General features: G+C 43.2%; 1 protein-coding gene across 2 annotated transcripts in view; it reads left to right on the top strand.

The window, feature by feature from the left end:
• The window catches only part of znf536 (zinc finger protein 536), a 209,773-nt gene that overhangs the window by 45,287 nt on the left and 147,290 nt on the right, over positions 1–17,196 (top strand). For both annotated transcript variants that reach the window (XM_053882289.1, XM_053882298.1), the window contains exon 3: positions 860–979. The gene's annotated coding sequence lies outside the window, so the exon portion shown is untranslated. The remainder of the gene's footprint in view (positions 1–859; positions 980–17,196) is intronic.

The following is a 17,196-nucleotide window of genomic DNA, read 5'->3' as shown; positions in this document are numbered from 1 at the left end:
CCCGCCCCCCCAAAAATGTACATGCCAAATGAAACAATAATAGTAGTAGTATGTAAGTAGTAACTAAGTATGTCTGTTATGGTGTTCTCTCAGTAGTCTCTCAGAAGCGGTTGCTTGTTGTGTTGTTACGGAGCTCCTCACAAGGGCGGAGACAGATGGATGGGTGGAGTCTATGAGGCCAAGGTGGGCAATGTTTGTGTGTGTGACCGAGTTGTTCAGCGGCTCCTTAATCCAGCCAATTAAAACAGTAGCTGCTGATATGTTCGTGGATGTAGATTGTCAGAAATAACCTGGAGAGCAATTGATGTGACAGTCAGCCATCTTTGTTTGCGTTCGGGTGAGTTTTGCTTCTTAGTTCCGTATATTTATACATTGAAGTCATGGGAATTTGGACATGAGTTGATTCCCAATCGCGACCCTTAGCAGCTATATTTATGGGCAAATTTGGCGTCGCTCATGACTTCATCTCACCACGGTGGGAGTGAATATGATGCCACGTAGAGGGCTGGGCGAAAAGTGACAGTAGTCCCCTTCCTAAAATGATGCATTTTCCTTTGCTTAAGACATGATTTTTAAAATTCATTTTCAGGATCTAGCTTGAGCAGTACTTTTAAATGAAGAGCTTAAAGAGCTAGAGAGGTGCGGTAATAAAGGCTGTTAAAGAAAATTGGACACAGAAGTGAAGGAGGACGACGGGTTGAGAGCCAGAGGCAACATCAGAGTCGTGGCTTCACCTTCCCTTCCTCTCAGCATGGGGGAATCCCTGACATGAATATGCCCCCCTCCTCCATACGGAGAGCATTGGTGGCAGTCGACTCAGCATTTCCTCTGACTCTCTCTCTCTCTCTCTGCATCCCAGGTTTCCCTCCTCACGGCGACCAGGAGCAGCGCTGAAGCTGAGACTGGCTTAACGTGGCTAAGCACACCGTCACGCCGTCTGAGGAATCTGCCCTCCACCACCCCCCCGCCCCCATCTGAGGTGACTAAGGGGTTTCCAGGGAGGGAGATTGAAAGTGGGAATAGAATAAATGGCAGACCAAATTGATGCCTGCTACTAGAAGCAGTATTTCTTGTTGTTTAATGCGCAAGAAGAGAACTTGGGGACATAAATTCCTGAGCTTGTGTTATATTGATGAAAGCGCAATAACTCTGTGGATGATTGCTAAAATGTTAAGGGAATGGGGAAGAATAGGGGGAGTGCTGAATACATTAGTTCCATGCTTCTAGAAGCTGGTAACAGGACAGATTGGTCTCATGTCAAATAACCCATCGCTTGTTTGATTCAGCCAAGGTATATTTCTCTACTTTTATTCTGAAAACTACAAAACAAAAAAAGGAAATTATGGTCAATTACCAAATATGTAATGCAATAACACATAGTACAATACTAGATTCTGATTTTGCTATTCACAAGAAGAAAAAAAAAAGCTCGTAATATTAATGAATAAATACAAAAATAGAAGCCTATGGTATATATGAAGTTGCATGGCATGAATTAGAATGTGAATGTTTGAACATGGTTTATGAACTATTACCTGACAGATTCTGATGTGTAAGTGCACGGTATGCAGAAAGGCTGTCGCTTTGTTGTGAGGCAAACACTCGCCAGGGCTTCAACTTAAATCACAGATACACATATTGCTGGAACATGTGTGCGCACAGATAATTCCTCATTAATCCCATCAGCTGTCTGTTGTAGTACGTGTATATTTAAGCTGTCTGTCTCCTCTTCCTCCGGCTCGACCTCGGCCCCGGGGCTCAGACACTTACGTAATATAGGTATGAATGTGCGAGTGTTCTCCACATTCGTATGAAAGAAGTGTCAAGAGTTTATTTAAGCCCCTTCAACTGTCTAACATGCCGAGGTGGAAATCCTAACGGGGACGCAAGGTTAGTTCACCCTGCAGCTATTTCTAGTCGTGACATTAAAATTCCTTTGCAGCCAGATCAGGAATATCTTGCTAACGTGAGGACGGGAACTTTGCGTCGGGCCGTTAATTGCGGGGATAAATCATTTCATCCTGATATTGAAGCGACTCTCAACACGGTTTGGTTGTGCGGTCACAGCTAATTGTGGTTACGAAAGTGCGAACGTGTGTGGTTACTTCTGACTCGCAAGGTGAAACTTGGGACACTGTCCAGTGTACTGTGCGTAGATGATGATGTTCATCTGTGTTTTCATTTTATTTCATTCATTTATGAAAACATGTTGATCTGTGGATGGCTAGGTGAATAACTTCTCACTCTCACTGGGATTTGACACGTATACGTCAGGAGCTGGGGAAAACAATCGATTCCCGAATATATAAAAACATTTTTTTTCGATATTTCTCTCTAGGGTCATTTATTTTTTTCCTACATTCTCATGTGACAAGCTTTTATTTTCAAACACCAAATATGGACCATGGTTGCTGGATCCACGTAGCTGATGCTAGCATCGGGCAGCCAACTGTCACTCCACAGCGCCATCTAGCAAACGCACCACGGACTGCATTCATGATATAGATCCATATGAAGTCACTTGGCTAGAAAGGCCAGACACATGGGAAGTGTGGCCGGACAAAAGCCTCTTTTGCCAGAGTTTTACGCTGGGTTAGCCCTGTGCCAACTGCTAACCGCTGCTCACTATGGCTCTGAAGGATTGTAGATACTGGAATAACCCCATCAATGCCATGGATGGTCGTCGTGGGCTGTGAAACAGTTTAACCCCAAAATATTACTGTCAGAACCTGTTCTGGCACCTTGTTATTATTAACTGTATAAATATAAAGAGTGAATAATACTTTATTATTTTTAAATTAATACATTTGCGACATAAATTATATTGGGAAAGTATTGAACCGGGACGGATGCATGTCATCCTAGCCCGAGTATACATACAGACTCAGTGACAATTTGAAATGTACTTATTTATTTTTGCTGTAGAAGAAGGTCAGTGACCAGGAAAAGGAATACAGTGAAAGCGGAGCCCAGTAAGTGGAAGTTGAGGAAGTACAGTAGAGTGGACGGAACCACCAGAGGAGGGGAAAGAGCAGCACAAACACTGGGGAAAAGAAGGTGTGTCTTTGAGGAAGAGGATGCTGAGACTCGGTTGTGAAAGGATGAGGTTGACTCCAGGATGTGGACACTGACAGGAGTCCCAGAAAGTATGACTGCCTTGTGCACGATAACAAGGGAAGTGACTTTTTGATGCAAGATGAAATGGCATCTTTCATAGTTTTTGGAAACATTTGCCTCTGAAAGGCTTTTTAAAACAGGTGTTTAAACATATCTTGACCTTCAGGTAGTACGTCATTCCCCATCTGATGAGTGGATGAGTGACTCTCATTATGGTTGTCGAATCATTTATAATAATTGCTCGTTGTTCTTTTGCCAATTTTAGATTTTACGACCATGATTAAACCTTCAGTAATGCATTGCTCCTTCTCTAAAGTCGCACTGTTGCTCTAAAATCACTCAGGTTAGATAGTTCAGCAGGTTTCAAGCAGGCAGCCAACAGCCGATTCCAAGCTGAAGCGCGGCTCCCAACAGCAGACCTGTCTTCTCTCCCTGAGCAAACGCTGTGGAGATTCAAGCAAAAAGGCCACATATTTTATTTATGTGTCAAAAGTGCTGTGAAAAGAAAAGAGCGGAGGGGGGTGGGAGTATCACTCAATCCGCTGGTTGATATCAGTCAATCCGAGCGGATCAATTCTCCCAGACAGGGCAAGATGATAGGGGGAGCTGGGACGAGGCGGCGAAGAGGGAGGGAACGGAAGGAGAGCTGAGATGGTGGTTGTATTGATTTGTCAAAGAAATACAGCATTGCGTGTTTTGCTCAAACGTCCACATAAACCTGAGCTGTCAGGGAGACTGGGGTTCAGCCAACGTAGTCCTGCTCCTGAAGCAGGCAGTTGGGAAGATTGTGAAACATGGACAGATGCTTTCTTGTGGTTAAGAATTTATAGTTTTGGCCTGGATGATGGAAAACTCACTGCCTTATTTTTCATGTAGACTGTGCAGAATTGTCTTCAGATGCAAAGTGTCAGCGACACACCTCTGGAACAGTGCGTGGATGTGTGGTGTGAAATGGTCACGTATCGTCTACAAAGTTCATTCTCTTGCATTTCAAGGCTAAATAAGTGTAAAACTATTACAACGTGAATCAAATTCAGAGTCCTGTCACACAAAGCCAGAGCCGGAAATGAGCCTTTGGGATGTCACTGAAGCTGTCGATGCACCATTAGAGTGCAGGTGAAAAAGCTATCCAGCTTCAGTATCAGACGAGAAATGCTGAACCTTTGCATGACATCTGGATGTTCTAGCACGGAAGCCTATTCTTCTCACCAGAGGACGAAGAGCATCATAAGAAATAGGTGAAGCCAGTTTAAAAAATGAGGGACGAGGGACAACCATCTGCGTTTGGCTGCTTTGCAGGAAAAAACAGGTTTGAAACAAACTGCAAATGCCCAGGATTTTCGACAATAAACTATGAACAAGCAATGACAATAAGCCATCAAAACAGCTGAGAGAAGGCGTCAATACAGTCCCAGTTTCGTACTACGGTACCTCCAGTTTTGCATTACATTTACATTACTGTTGAGTGTTGCCACCGACTTCGAGCCGTTCAGGCACTAAACCCTCTCACAATCGTCGGAGTTGTCGCCTCCGAAATGATGTGGTTGGAATCAAAACAAGTTCTTGGTTTACATGAACGCACCAATGTTTGGTACCTCCACTGACGTCACAAGATGGCGGCAGTGTTTGCGCTGCTTATGGGAACCTTGCCGAAATCACAATGTAGTTTTGGCTAGTATAAGTAACTGAAATCCCATTGATTTTTTTTTGTGTACAAATAAATAAAACAGTCATTCTTTCTATTTATGTATTGTTTTATGTAATTGTCAGTGACACTTTATACTTAAAATATCTCTTCATTCTTTTTGTTGGTGAAATTGTGGTTTGCATTCCTCGATAGTTTCTGTACAATTTTAGTAAATACACACACAAATAAGAGAAATTAAAACAAGGTTCTAGGAGCACTCTGAAGTTTGTTTAAACATGTAGATGCATACGTATTATAAACAACTTTTGCCAGTTGTGTTTTGCTGTTTCCAGTGTTTGTGCCATTTATTGTACGAGTTGAACACTGCACCTTTTTTTTTTCCAAGATCAAAAAGAGAACTCATCAGCAGTCAAAACCTTGTTGAGTGTAGTAATGGCTTTACCGTTGAGACTGTTTGTCTCTTTGTCTTTGCCTTCATTATCCTGCAATACTTAGTCAAGGGTAGTTCGGTTTCGTTAAGGGTTGAATTCTTGAGGCTGCATTGTGCCGACTTGTGGCAGTGAGAGCTGTAGAGGTCCTTCAGGGAAGGGGTGGGGGGTGGTGGGGGCAAGCCCGTGACATTGTGGGTAGCGGCGACGACTCCACCGTTCACTTTCGTCTTTGCACAAAACTCACTCTGCTCTCGAAGTATAGTATAAAGACACCAGCAGTTGATCTGGACGCTTTTTTTCTGAGTACCCCAAGGAGAAATAGAGTCTCTGCTGGCCAGGCAGCTTGAGTACTCCCACAAGATTGAGGTGGGAGAACCTCTCTGTGGAGGGACTAGAATTCCTGCAAAGCATGCTGGGATGTTCCAGCATGGGCCAGAGAACGCAACGGCTGGGTTATGTATGTTGTGACCATTTATTACCTTGCAAGACTAAACTAAAACATATAAAGGAGCCCTTTTCACTGGAAAAAGTCAAGACTCTTGACCTTCAGTCATCAACACATTTATTTCATGATGGTTTAGTAAAGAGATATGTCTTGCAGTTCCCTATTCAAAGCCCAAAACGTGTGTCAAATGAAACTAGAGTGTTGCCAGTGAAGGAAAACAAACCCGTATTCGACTGCTTGGGACTCACAGTCTGCCACTCTTACCTCGTACAGAAGAGACGGCTTAAAGAGCAGCGTGTGAAGAATCCGGAGAAAAGAGCGCAGAGTGTGCACCAGGCCATAAAAGGGATAGTTTAACCATTGATCGAGAGCAGTGGTGGAAATGGCAGCTGTAAATCAATTTTATCTTGGAGCAGCTAAAGAGTGTTTTCTAATGAGGTTAATGCCACATAATGGCTAAATTCCTCTGCTTAAAGATGCCCTCAAGCTGGTGGCGCTAGATAGATGTCGCCATGGAGAGTTGGCCGTTTAATGCAGGGAGGAATCTTAGAAGTCTCGGAGATGGAGGGTTTGATCTGATCGACCAGCGCAGCTTTAACAGTGTTAGTGACCATATTCACTTCACAAACAGATTTCTCAGTGCTATGACTGATTCAACCCAGTATTTCTTTTGTGTGTTCATGACTACACAAAATGCATACAGAACTTGCTCCATGACCATGTTTCTGCCCAGCCTTTTGCTCACCGGCACCAAGTCCAGTGTGCTTCCTCCTCATGCTGTTGAAAAGACAAAGTGAACCAGCACTAAAAGATTTTGTATCAAGTCGGCAACTCTGGCAAACTGCGGCATTCATGGAACTTGTTACGTCATGGGAGATGAGGTCAGAGGGCTGACGGATGGCAACCAAACAAACAAAGCACTGTCGCACAATAATGGAACCGTGCTAATCCTTCGTCCACAGGGAGCTTCTTGGGGACATTTGAACTTCGGTACCTTACTGTGAATCTTACTCGGTATTCAAATCTCTTGTAATGGTTGAGAAGCTTTATAAATAATTTTAAATAGGCTAGAATTTCACCATGTAAGTGAGTGTGATGTCGAAACCACATGGCGACACTCTCAGGATTGAGACGCTGATATGAGGGCTGTCGATGTTTATGATACGTCTGTTTGGCTTTTGTTCTTATTTGTGGCAACAACATCCGTAGATATCAGTTTAAATACATTTCTTTTGTGGGGTTTTCTCCCAAATTCATCAAGGGCTGTAATCTTCTTTCATGGACACCGGCGTATAGCAAAGTCGTCCCTGACATAAGTGGTGGCTTTACAGCAGCCGAATGAGTGAACGAATTGCAAAAGAAAAACAAGGAAAAGGCTGATAAAAAACGCTGACAGAAGGCCTCTGGGCGAATTTCAGATTTTACGAACTGTGTGCAGGATGTGACGGAAATAGGGAACTAATCGACGACACCACGTTAGCCGTTTCCTGACAGAGATGCTAACGCCTGCAACTGCTAGTTCTTTTATGATGATCAACAATGGTTGAGTCTGGGCGCCCGCACAGAATCTACCACCTGTTTCGGTCGTGGGAAAACATCAGGCTTTGCAGCGGAACACACTAATCTCGCAGCCACGGATAACGCAATACCTGTAGTGTGCAAAGAAAGCAATGCTAGTACGAGTGTAGAAGAACGTTCTCGATGTTGTAACTAAAATACAGTGAGTAATATCTGTATTTTGCAGAGATATATATATATATATATATATATATATATATATATATATATGTATAGATATCTATACTTTTTTTTTCATTGTAAATTGGTATCATATTCTGTACTGTACATGGCAAAATATATTACTGCCCCTGAAACAAAAGTGCTGAAATCTGTCTGTGTGAGAGAAAAAAAAAAGCCATCGCAGGCAGCATGGAACTTAAGGAAAGTTCATCTCCACAGACCTCTAGCATTGATCACTGGGGCCCTAAAGCTATTATCATGATCTAATTAGGTTTAACATAAGTCTCTGTCGTGGCCCGGTGCAAGGCTGCCTTGTCCCCAATTACACACTTATGCAGCCATACAGTGTAAAAATAGCAGCAAATCGTAACACACTCATGCAACAACTTCTAATATTGCCACGTTTAGTTCAAACAAGGTTGACTTCAACGCGTTCCCTGGACCTCCACACTGACTGAAAGGTAGATGCTACTGTTAGTAGCTAGATTTACTCAGAGGAACAGCGAGGAGGTTTTTGGAGGGAAGAGAAGTCTGGGCATCTTTTTTATCCACAAAGAAAATGGCTGTTAAAACTACAATATCTCGACCCTGAAAAGCTCAAACCTCCTCCAGCTCTTCCTGGGGGATCCCGAGGTGTTCCCAGGCCAGAGCGGAGACATCATCTCTTCAGCGAGTCCTGGGTCTTCCCCGGGGTCTCCTCCATGCCCGGAACACCTCCCCAGGGAGGCGTCCAGGGGGCATCCGGATCAGATGCCCGAGCCACCTCAGCTGGTTCCTCTGGATGTGGAGGAGCAAAAATCTGTTTAAAAATAGATGTAAATTTCCAATATATATATCACATTTCATCACACCCATGGCCACAGTGCTGAAATATTCTACTTTAAAAAACAAAGATGACGTTAAACATAACATACCTGACTTCATTGAGTGAAACAGGAGGCTGAATCCCGTGTTTCACTGGTATCAGAGATGTGAACGCCTCCCAACTCTGCTCACACGCAGCACAAGGTGAAACATGCAGCCAGTGACCTATTAAGAAGACCTTTAAGGTGTCTCCATTAATACTCCTGTCAAGAATATTCTATATTTAAAATGGAATGGTATATTGCATTTGTTTTATGTGGCTGATATCTGGGCTGAGCTACTTAAATACAGCTGTGAATTACCCACTCGCTGACACCTTATTCATTTCCAGCGTGATTAGCGGCAGCGGTGCGCATGGCTGGCGCAGTGGGTGGCTGTTGCCCGGCGTACAGGCTCGGGCTCATTACACCATGGTGCAGGTGTAATGGAATGACACACCCCCCTCCCCTCGCTCGCTCGCACACACACACACTTGCATGTGCAGACTCATGAACATAAAGCTTGCACAGACAGTCGGCGCTTCACAAGGCAACTTTTTTTTTTTTTTTTTTTCGCCTCTCTCCACCCGGCTCATTTTGTTTTACAATCTAGTGGTGTTTTATTATTTCCGGTCCGGGCTGAGGAGCTTCGATTTCCGACGCTGGGAAGGACAAGTCTTAAATAAGGTGTTGAGCGGAGGACCTCCCTCCACCGCCTCCTCGCCTCTGCCCCTGTCTCCTCTGTTATTATGAATAGTGGCAGTAAGAGAGAAAAGCATATACTCTATTTGGATCCGTTCATGGCTCTGAAGGACCACTCTCAACCTACGAGGGCCCTTTGCCCCCCCCCTCGACTCCCTCCCTTCTTTTGATTGATATGTGAAATCCGTCTACTACACAGCTCTAAAGGCAGTGCCTGTGTGTGTGTGTGAAAGGTGGTCATTGTTGGGCAGAGAGCACTTTGTCGAGCAACAATCCTGTTCCCAAGGAAGCCCAGAATGTCTTAAAAAAGATACAGCCCCTTTATTGTGTACATTTCGGGAATCTTTAATTTTGTGTGTGAGGTCATTTTAATCCTGATGAATTTTTATAGTCGCCGTTGTAGTTCAATGGTTAGTGGCGCTAATGCTCCAAAGAAGGAGCAAAATAAAAGAAGAATGGGGGGAAAGAATGGCAAAAAACCCACCCACAGGCCTGCTGAACCTAAAGTGTAGCGAGCGAGGAGGAAGGCGAGGAAAGGCCTTTGTCGATGGACACATTGGACCGTATTTAAGTTCTACAAAGAAGATTCCATTCATGCTTGCGGGGGATTGGTTTCTCCGACAAGGTTTAAAATGCGCGGCACAAAAGATGGAATCACAGCCGGACAGTGTTTGTGTCTGGTAATCTTTTAGGTCGCGAATGTGACTGAACCACCCAAGACCTTTGAACAGATGCCATGACCTTGACTCCAATTTCAACTCATTTTTTGTTGTTGTTTTTTTTCCCGAGTCAGTTGATTTTATTCGTGTGGCACGGTATCACCAGTAAGTTGAGATTGTCTTCCTTATTTTTAGCGTCGGTCAATACATAAAATTTGCACTTTTCTCTGACAGAAGAGATTTTATTTATTTGTTTATTTTCTCATGTCCTAGTTCATTGTTTCCAATGTTTGATGCTCATGGGATTTCAATCCACCTATTTTCATTTGAATTTTCACACATGGAAATGGTATAAATCCGAAAATAGTCTGGAAACTTGCAAAGAAGTTTTCACCCCTGGAGGAGGTGGATTTTCAGCGTGTATCGATAAAAAGAAATGGCGACTTTTTTGCTATGAAACAGGTTTTTCAGACAAACAGTGACGTCACGTCTGCCTCAGAGGAAACGACAGCTGACTGTGGTGTTTATTTTGTGGCCAAGAGACCTATCTGATGACATCATTTCATGGCCCACCCTCCTCTCAAAAACTGCAAAATAATAACAAATCGAAAACAAGTCTTTTTGTGCATTTTCACAATCAAAATATAAGGATTGTTATGAAAGCATTTCCAAAAGGTCTGATCCGGAGCCACCTAGGCTCTTAGTTTATGGAACATGTTTATCTGTTATCTTGACTGAGGGATGTTTTCTTGCCCGCACTTGGATCATCTACATTCATTCGACTCCAAAGTAAATAAACAAGTATTTATTTACATTTCAACCACAGACACACACGTTGTATTAAATAATTACGATCGATTGTAACGTTATTAAATATTGACCATACGTAGAAGAAAGAGGATATGATTCGATTTTAGACTTATATATACATTTTTGAAAATACCATTTGGCCATTTTTTTTTACCTTAAATGCTAAGCCTGTCTTGTTATGTGAACGCATCCAAAGAGGAACAACTCCTCAAACACAGGCGAAGATCCCCGACATAGCTGACGCCATAATTCACCGCTGTTAATTGCCATATTGGATTTTTCCATCCCGTTTGACCGAGGCAGACGTTCACAATGGACCATTTGCCAAGTTAGGGACTTATCCATGATAATATATTGCTGACCTCTCGCACTTCCCTTTTGTGCCAACTAATGGTCCCATTTGAGAAGTAGTTTGTCTTTCCTGGTGAGTTGCGCGGCTGTTGAGTTGTTGGCTGGGGCTCTGGCCCGCAGTTCAACGTAACAACCAGGCCATTAGATGGGCACATTTGGATGTAAACACCCTGAAAAAATCTTGCCTTTTTTTTAATTTATTTAAAACATGGGAGGTTGAGGCTCATCACCATTGTGGCTACATGGAGACAGCATCTTGTTTGAGACGCGACGGGGTGCGACCAAGACAGTGTGAATCATAATGCTTATTTATGTGCCATGTGGCTGAGACTCAGTGGGGGAGCAAACACGATCTTCACCAAGTTCACGTCTTTCTTCTTGCTCAACCCTCGTTCTGGTCGTCTTTGCTGTAAATATTTTTTTTCGCATGGTACTGTAACTGGAAATGCATCATTTGGGGTTTTTTTTTTTTTTTGATCATCCCCAAAATAATGAGTTTAGGAGTTCCCCGGTGTCAGGCAATGGGAACGAGGTGAGTTGAAAGTTTCCTTTTTTTTTTGGAGGGAAAAACTTTGGGTGTAGAGTCGGCGTAATCTTTTACATAAGCAGACTAGGGCTTCTTTTTTTCTGCTTTGTTTTTGGGATGAAGGGATCCATGAGTGGGATGGTTGGACATTGTTTTTTTTTTTTCATTATTACAGGGCTACGTGCGATTTATTAAAAAAAAAATGTAACCCTGCACATGCTAAGTATCTATTGCTACAAGATTGTTTTGAACTTGTGAAAGGTCAAATGTTTTGTTTTAGGCAGTACATGTTCCAACTCAGTAGAAGCCATGTCCTATGTTGTGGGCAGTGAATGTAGGCCCAGACATGCGCTGACGTAGCTTTTAGCCGGATCACTTCCTTCCACTTTCAGGCAAGCTGAGCCCTTTACTTTTACCGGGTTTGACGTTTTAGCTGGGAGTGGCAGGGACTTGAAAACGGGAGACTGACAGTCATGGAGACTGGCCAATGTTCTGAACTGGAACCATCAACTCCTCACATCTTTTATTGACATTAAAGCGCTCAAAATGTGTCCCAAGTTCAGACACCACAGCCGGTCTCAGCTGCTGCTTCTCGTCTCCGCTCCTCCAGGAGATTGGATCTGTGGACACCCGGGCGAAAACAGCGCATTTTGAGTGCTTTCAGGTCAATAAAACACCTGTGATGTCATGGGTTTGATGTGACTAGGCTCAATATTTTGGCTGCATGACGCTCTTTAGCCTGGGAAAATCCAGATATTAGGCACGTCGCTGTATAAACAACAGGGTTCAGGCCGCGAGAAAAAAGTAGCGGCTTATAGTCCGGAAATTCCGACAATTAAATTAATCCATCCAGTCATCATGGACGTATACCACAGTGCTCGAGTCGCTCAGTTGTTCATCAAGCTACTGTGAGATGCAAGATCCACGGAACAGCCAACTCAGATGTCACTGTGTAACTGCGCTGGTCTTTGGTCTGAGGTCCCAAGTTGTTTGTAGCATTTTCTCTCTGGGCCGCTGGGACCTACTGGGATGTTCTGATCTTCATTAAATTGGCTCTTAGGTTTACAACAAAGAAACATAATCTGCTTTATCCAAGCAAACACTTGGTGCCCATTTTCAAAACATTACTCAAGCACCACAAACAGAAAATAGATAAAAACCAAACTATTCCTTTTTGCTTGCCCAACTAAACCTCCCTGTGCCCCCACAACACTTCACATCCATACATAAATAAAAGTCATATTCACGACTATGTAGGTCACATTACAGAGGTGTCCAACTATTGGACATGGGCTTAAAAAGTGTTTGTTGAGTATTAAATGCTTTCGCTGCCTCAGCAGCCTCTTGCCACTGGTATTTCTCGCACAGCTGTGCGACTGAAAGGAGGCGGCAAGGCAGCTAAAATCATGTCACACTACAAAACCAACAACACTTTTTGTTGCATATATTAAGAGAGAAGAAAAAAAAAAGATTGAACTGTAGCTCCAAACAGGTTTTGAAAACCAGTTAATGCGCAGCATGTGTCAATGCGAGCCTGGCTGTGCTGAAAGGGAGTTAAACCCATTGACCTGAGGTGCTAACTCAAGCAGATGAATCTTTGCTTTTCTTTCCTCTTATCCCTGTTTGCTTTGCGTGGCCTTGCACATTGGTCCTGATGGGTCGTTCTTTCTCAAAAAAAAAAGAAAAATCACAAAAATGCTTCTACTTGCCGTCCACATCAAATGCACCCACACATTTAAATCTATCGCACATGCAGTTGTGATCCAGTTAAAGGTATAAAGGAAAGAAAATAAATGTTATTGTTGCAACTGGCATTCCTGGTCATTTCTGGACTGTAAGCCGCTACTTTTTTCTCGGGGTCTGAACCCTGCGGTTTATACAGCAACGCAGCTAATATATGGATTTTTCTGGAGCCTCATGCTGCCAAAATATTGAGCCTCCTCACATCAAACCCATGACATCACAGGTGTTTTATTGACCGTAAATCGCACAAAATGCACTGTATTCGCCTGTGTGTCGCCAGCTCCGCCCACAGAGCCGATCTCCTGGAGGAGCGGAGACGAGAAGCAGCAGCTGAGACCGGCTGTGGTGTCGGAACTTGGGAGCGCTTTAATGTCAATAACAGATGTGAGGAGTTGATGATTCCAGTTCAGAACATTGGCCAGTTTGTTTCATGAGTCAGTCTCCATGCTGGAGCCCGTTTTCCAAACTAGTTTAGAAGTGATCCTCATGCATTTTTAAGCCTTTCTACGGTGCAGACAGCACCACTGCACCTGCGGCTTATAGACCACAGCTGATGGATGAACAACTGTTTTCCTTCTTAAATTTACTGGGTGTGACTTATATTCTGGTGCCCTCTATAGTCCAGAATTTATGGTACTGACTCTACAACAATATCTACTGTTGACACAACTATTGGAAATGTGTTGTCAATTTACAGTAAGAGTTTTTCTGGTTCTGTGATGGAGCTCAAATCTTTGAAGGCCAATGTTCTGAGCCAGTTTAAGGCCTTTCCCTCTCAAATTAAGGCACCAAAACACAACTGTACTTCTGCACTTCTAAATGATTCATATTGAATTCGATATACAGTAAAATATTTTACATTAAATATGATTTCTATTTATCTGTTTTGCTTAGTGAAACATCGACTGCTCCACGTCACTTACAGTGTACATGTCTTCTTTGCTGTCTCTCTGCTTTAATTCATTGTGCATTGCTCACTTTCATCAGACTCATGGTTGGAAAAAAAAACCTTCTGTAAAACACAAACATAAGCCATGTGTGACATGCCGTGAAAGAATGCAGACATGTAGTGACGCCATTACCATTAAGCTCTTTTGCAATGTTTTGTTAAAGTTGGTTTGTTTGTAAAGTTGTGTGAAACGGACCACACAGCGCTGATGGTTCCACATGCGAACCGCTCATGACCAACAAGATGCGGGATCGTGAGTGAGGGCTTCAGTGTGTGAGTGTCGGAACCTAATCTCAACATAGGAAAAAAGTCTGTCCCAGAATAAATAAATAATTGAAATGGAAAATAAAATTGGTTGGACACTCGTAAGTCAAACAAAATCCAAAAAGCTACTCGTGTTTTTGTCCTCATTTGATCACTGTAAATCACAAAGGTACTTATATTGTACTTACAACAGCAGCTCTGTAGCTGCTTCGGGGGCTGCAACAAGAAACGCCATGGAGAAGCAAGTGACTCAAAATCAACCTTCATTTGAGAATTCAGGCCAAAGAGGGCAGCTCTGTTCTGAGATCTCACTCCCTCATTTCCTTACTTCCCACATAAATAATCCCAACAGATCACAAACAATTTGCTTTCCTCGCTGCTTTTGTATTTCCAATTTTGTCGCTGACACTCTCGTCTTCATCCTCACACATTTGTGTCTCTGCCTGCGACTAAGTCGCACCTGCTTTTATAACAGCAGGATCCAGCGACGTGAAGTGCTCGCTTAAAAATAGAAAGCAAGACGCGCGAGGGGGGCACCTTGGTGCTGTACGTCTCTGCCCCCTGTTGTATTTGCACGCAATAAAAGATGCAAGAAGTGTGTGTTGCTTGTGCCATCTCCTCCCCTCCCTCTGTCCTTCGTATGAAATGAGCCCAGATGGTGATTGATTTTTCAAGTGCTGACATCCCTGCTTGAGAAGCACCCCTCCTTTTTCTCAAACACACACACACACACACACACACACTTTTGTGAGGCAAACTAAAATCTCAGTGCCATGATCGTCTTTGGAACTGCCAGCATTTCCTCAAGCTGCTGTGGCTTTTGTTGGATTTTCTGATCAATACTTTGATTTGCATTTGATATATAGTCTATTCAGGTGAAACTACGTAAGGAGTATTTTTTAACACAAAAGCCCAGCGAGTTTTGTCGTTCTCCGTTTTCTCTTTGCAAGTTGATGGTTTGGATTTTTGGCTCTTTGGACTGAACAAATGCCATTCTCATTTGTTTTTGCTACATTTCCATGAATGTTGCATACTATCAATGGGAGTACCCGAAAAGACAAGCTAGAACAACAGCAATTTTGGTAGCGAAGCCGTAGAACATTGAAAGAAAGAAGAAGGCTGTTACAAAGGACTGTGTTCCCTCTACCCTGCTTGCTTCACAACCAGCTGCATTGTTTCACACTGAGCATTTTAGTGGCTTTGTGTCTGCAGAGTGAGTTGTATACACTGTTGTTTACCCCCAGAAGTTAGTCTGGAGAACTGTGGTGACTTTCTTCAAATGAAAGAACCCAGGTCTTACTGTCTTCAAGGTCAAGAATGAGTAGACAATTCCATCAGATAAAACACAACAACGTCAACAACGCAGTTTTCTTTTAGTCAGTTCATTACGGTGGCTGGGAAAGCTCACAGCAAATGCCAAACACCGCAACAAATCCAAACACGGAAAGACTACAACATTGACCCATCTGCAAAAGGTGCGGCAAATTCAAACGCAACACATTTATCCGCAACATTGACATAGACCACAACGAACGGTGGGAGTCCGAGCTGCTGTTGCCGTGGACCAAATTACTGAAGGAGAAAATGGCGAAAGATTTCGTAAAAGTACATTTTAGTGGTGACTTTTTCTGGTTTTCAGAAAGTAATAGAAGTATTACAGTCTCAACGAGTCCATGTGTAGTATGTGTACCCGTATAGCATAGTAGCTCTCGCTATAATCATGGTAACGCTCCAATTTTGAACATGGACAGATAATTCTTACGTGTATTGGGACTTGCGAATATTTGTGCACCTGCAGATGACCTTGTATTGTCCTTTTTGTGGTGTTGGATTACACTGTCGGAACGTCTGTCGTGACTTTCGTGGTTTTGTAGTAATGTTGCGGCTTAGCGTTGTCGTGTTTCGGTGTTAGCATTTGTTGCGGGGTTTTGCATTTGCTGTGAGCTTCCCAGGCCACTGTGGATCACCAATGAGCTGCGCTTTCTGTGCCCTATAATAGTTCCATTCATGGTGTTTTCAGTGGCAGAAAAATGAGTCAATGCTGTGTCTGGTAAATGACTTTCAAAGTTTGCTTGTAAAACTGTATATTTGGCATCATCCTGTTGACTTGTTAGAAGAAATAGAATGTTCATCACTATTCATTTTAAAGCCAAAAAGAAGCAAGCTTCAAGGTGCAGGATATGAAGTTGTGAAGCCTTTTTACTTTGTTTTCCCTGTAACTAATGAACAATGGGAGGCAAAATTCAGGCATTTCTGTCTTGTCTCTCTAAAACTGGAGAATATTTTGTGATTTAAAAATGAATAAATCAATAAAAGGTGCGTGCTTTCATGCTACTTTCCGGGACGGTAGCAGGGAACAGGGACCCACAGAGACACTGGTCCGACTACAGTGTTTGCCACAGCAGCCCCATTGAGTTAAAGTGTCTGTGTGGCTAAATGATGTCATTGGCTAACTAGGCGTTCTCAGGCCATTGCCTCTGTTTGCGTGACTAAATACATACAATTAAGGCCTCGGCACTTCTCAATCTCTGTGAACTCATTGTTATCCCCGGGTTGAAGTGCACTGATAATGGGGGCCGGAGGAAAACAGGCGTAGCAGCGAGCGGCACAGAGAGCTGGTGGGTAAAATAGACGTCTCATTATTAGTGGCATTCTCTTTCGCCCCAACAGCACCACGAAAGCCCTGCTCAACATCGCTCTCCTCTTTTTTTTTTTCTTCTTTGCCCCCACAGTTTATTTCTTTTGATTAGCAAACATTTTCTCCCTCCTCGCGTTTTCCTCTTTGTGATGTGAGGGGCCTTTGTATGAGCAGCGTTTGACCCCCATACAGTGTTTTTTTTTTTCTTCCACGGAAGAGTATGACACGCACCTTTTACCATTGTGACCAGTGTTGTGAATGGACCTCTCTCTGGCTGGCGCACCACCCCCCTCGCCCCCCACCACCATCCCTTCTCTGCTTAATGCTAGCG

Source organism: Synchiropus splendidus, chromosome 1 (genome assembly GCF_027744825.2).
Source record: "Synchiropus splendidus isolate RoL2022-P1 chromosome 1, RoL_Sspl_1.0, whole genome shotgun sequence".
Lineage (NCBI taxonomy): Eukaryota > Metazoa > Chordata > Actinopteri > Syngnathiformes > Callionymidae > Synchiropus > Synchiropus splendidus.
The sequence above is the reverse complement of the archived record's forward strand: the minus strand, read 5'-3'. Positions and strand labels throughout refer to the sequence as shown.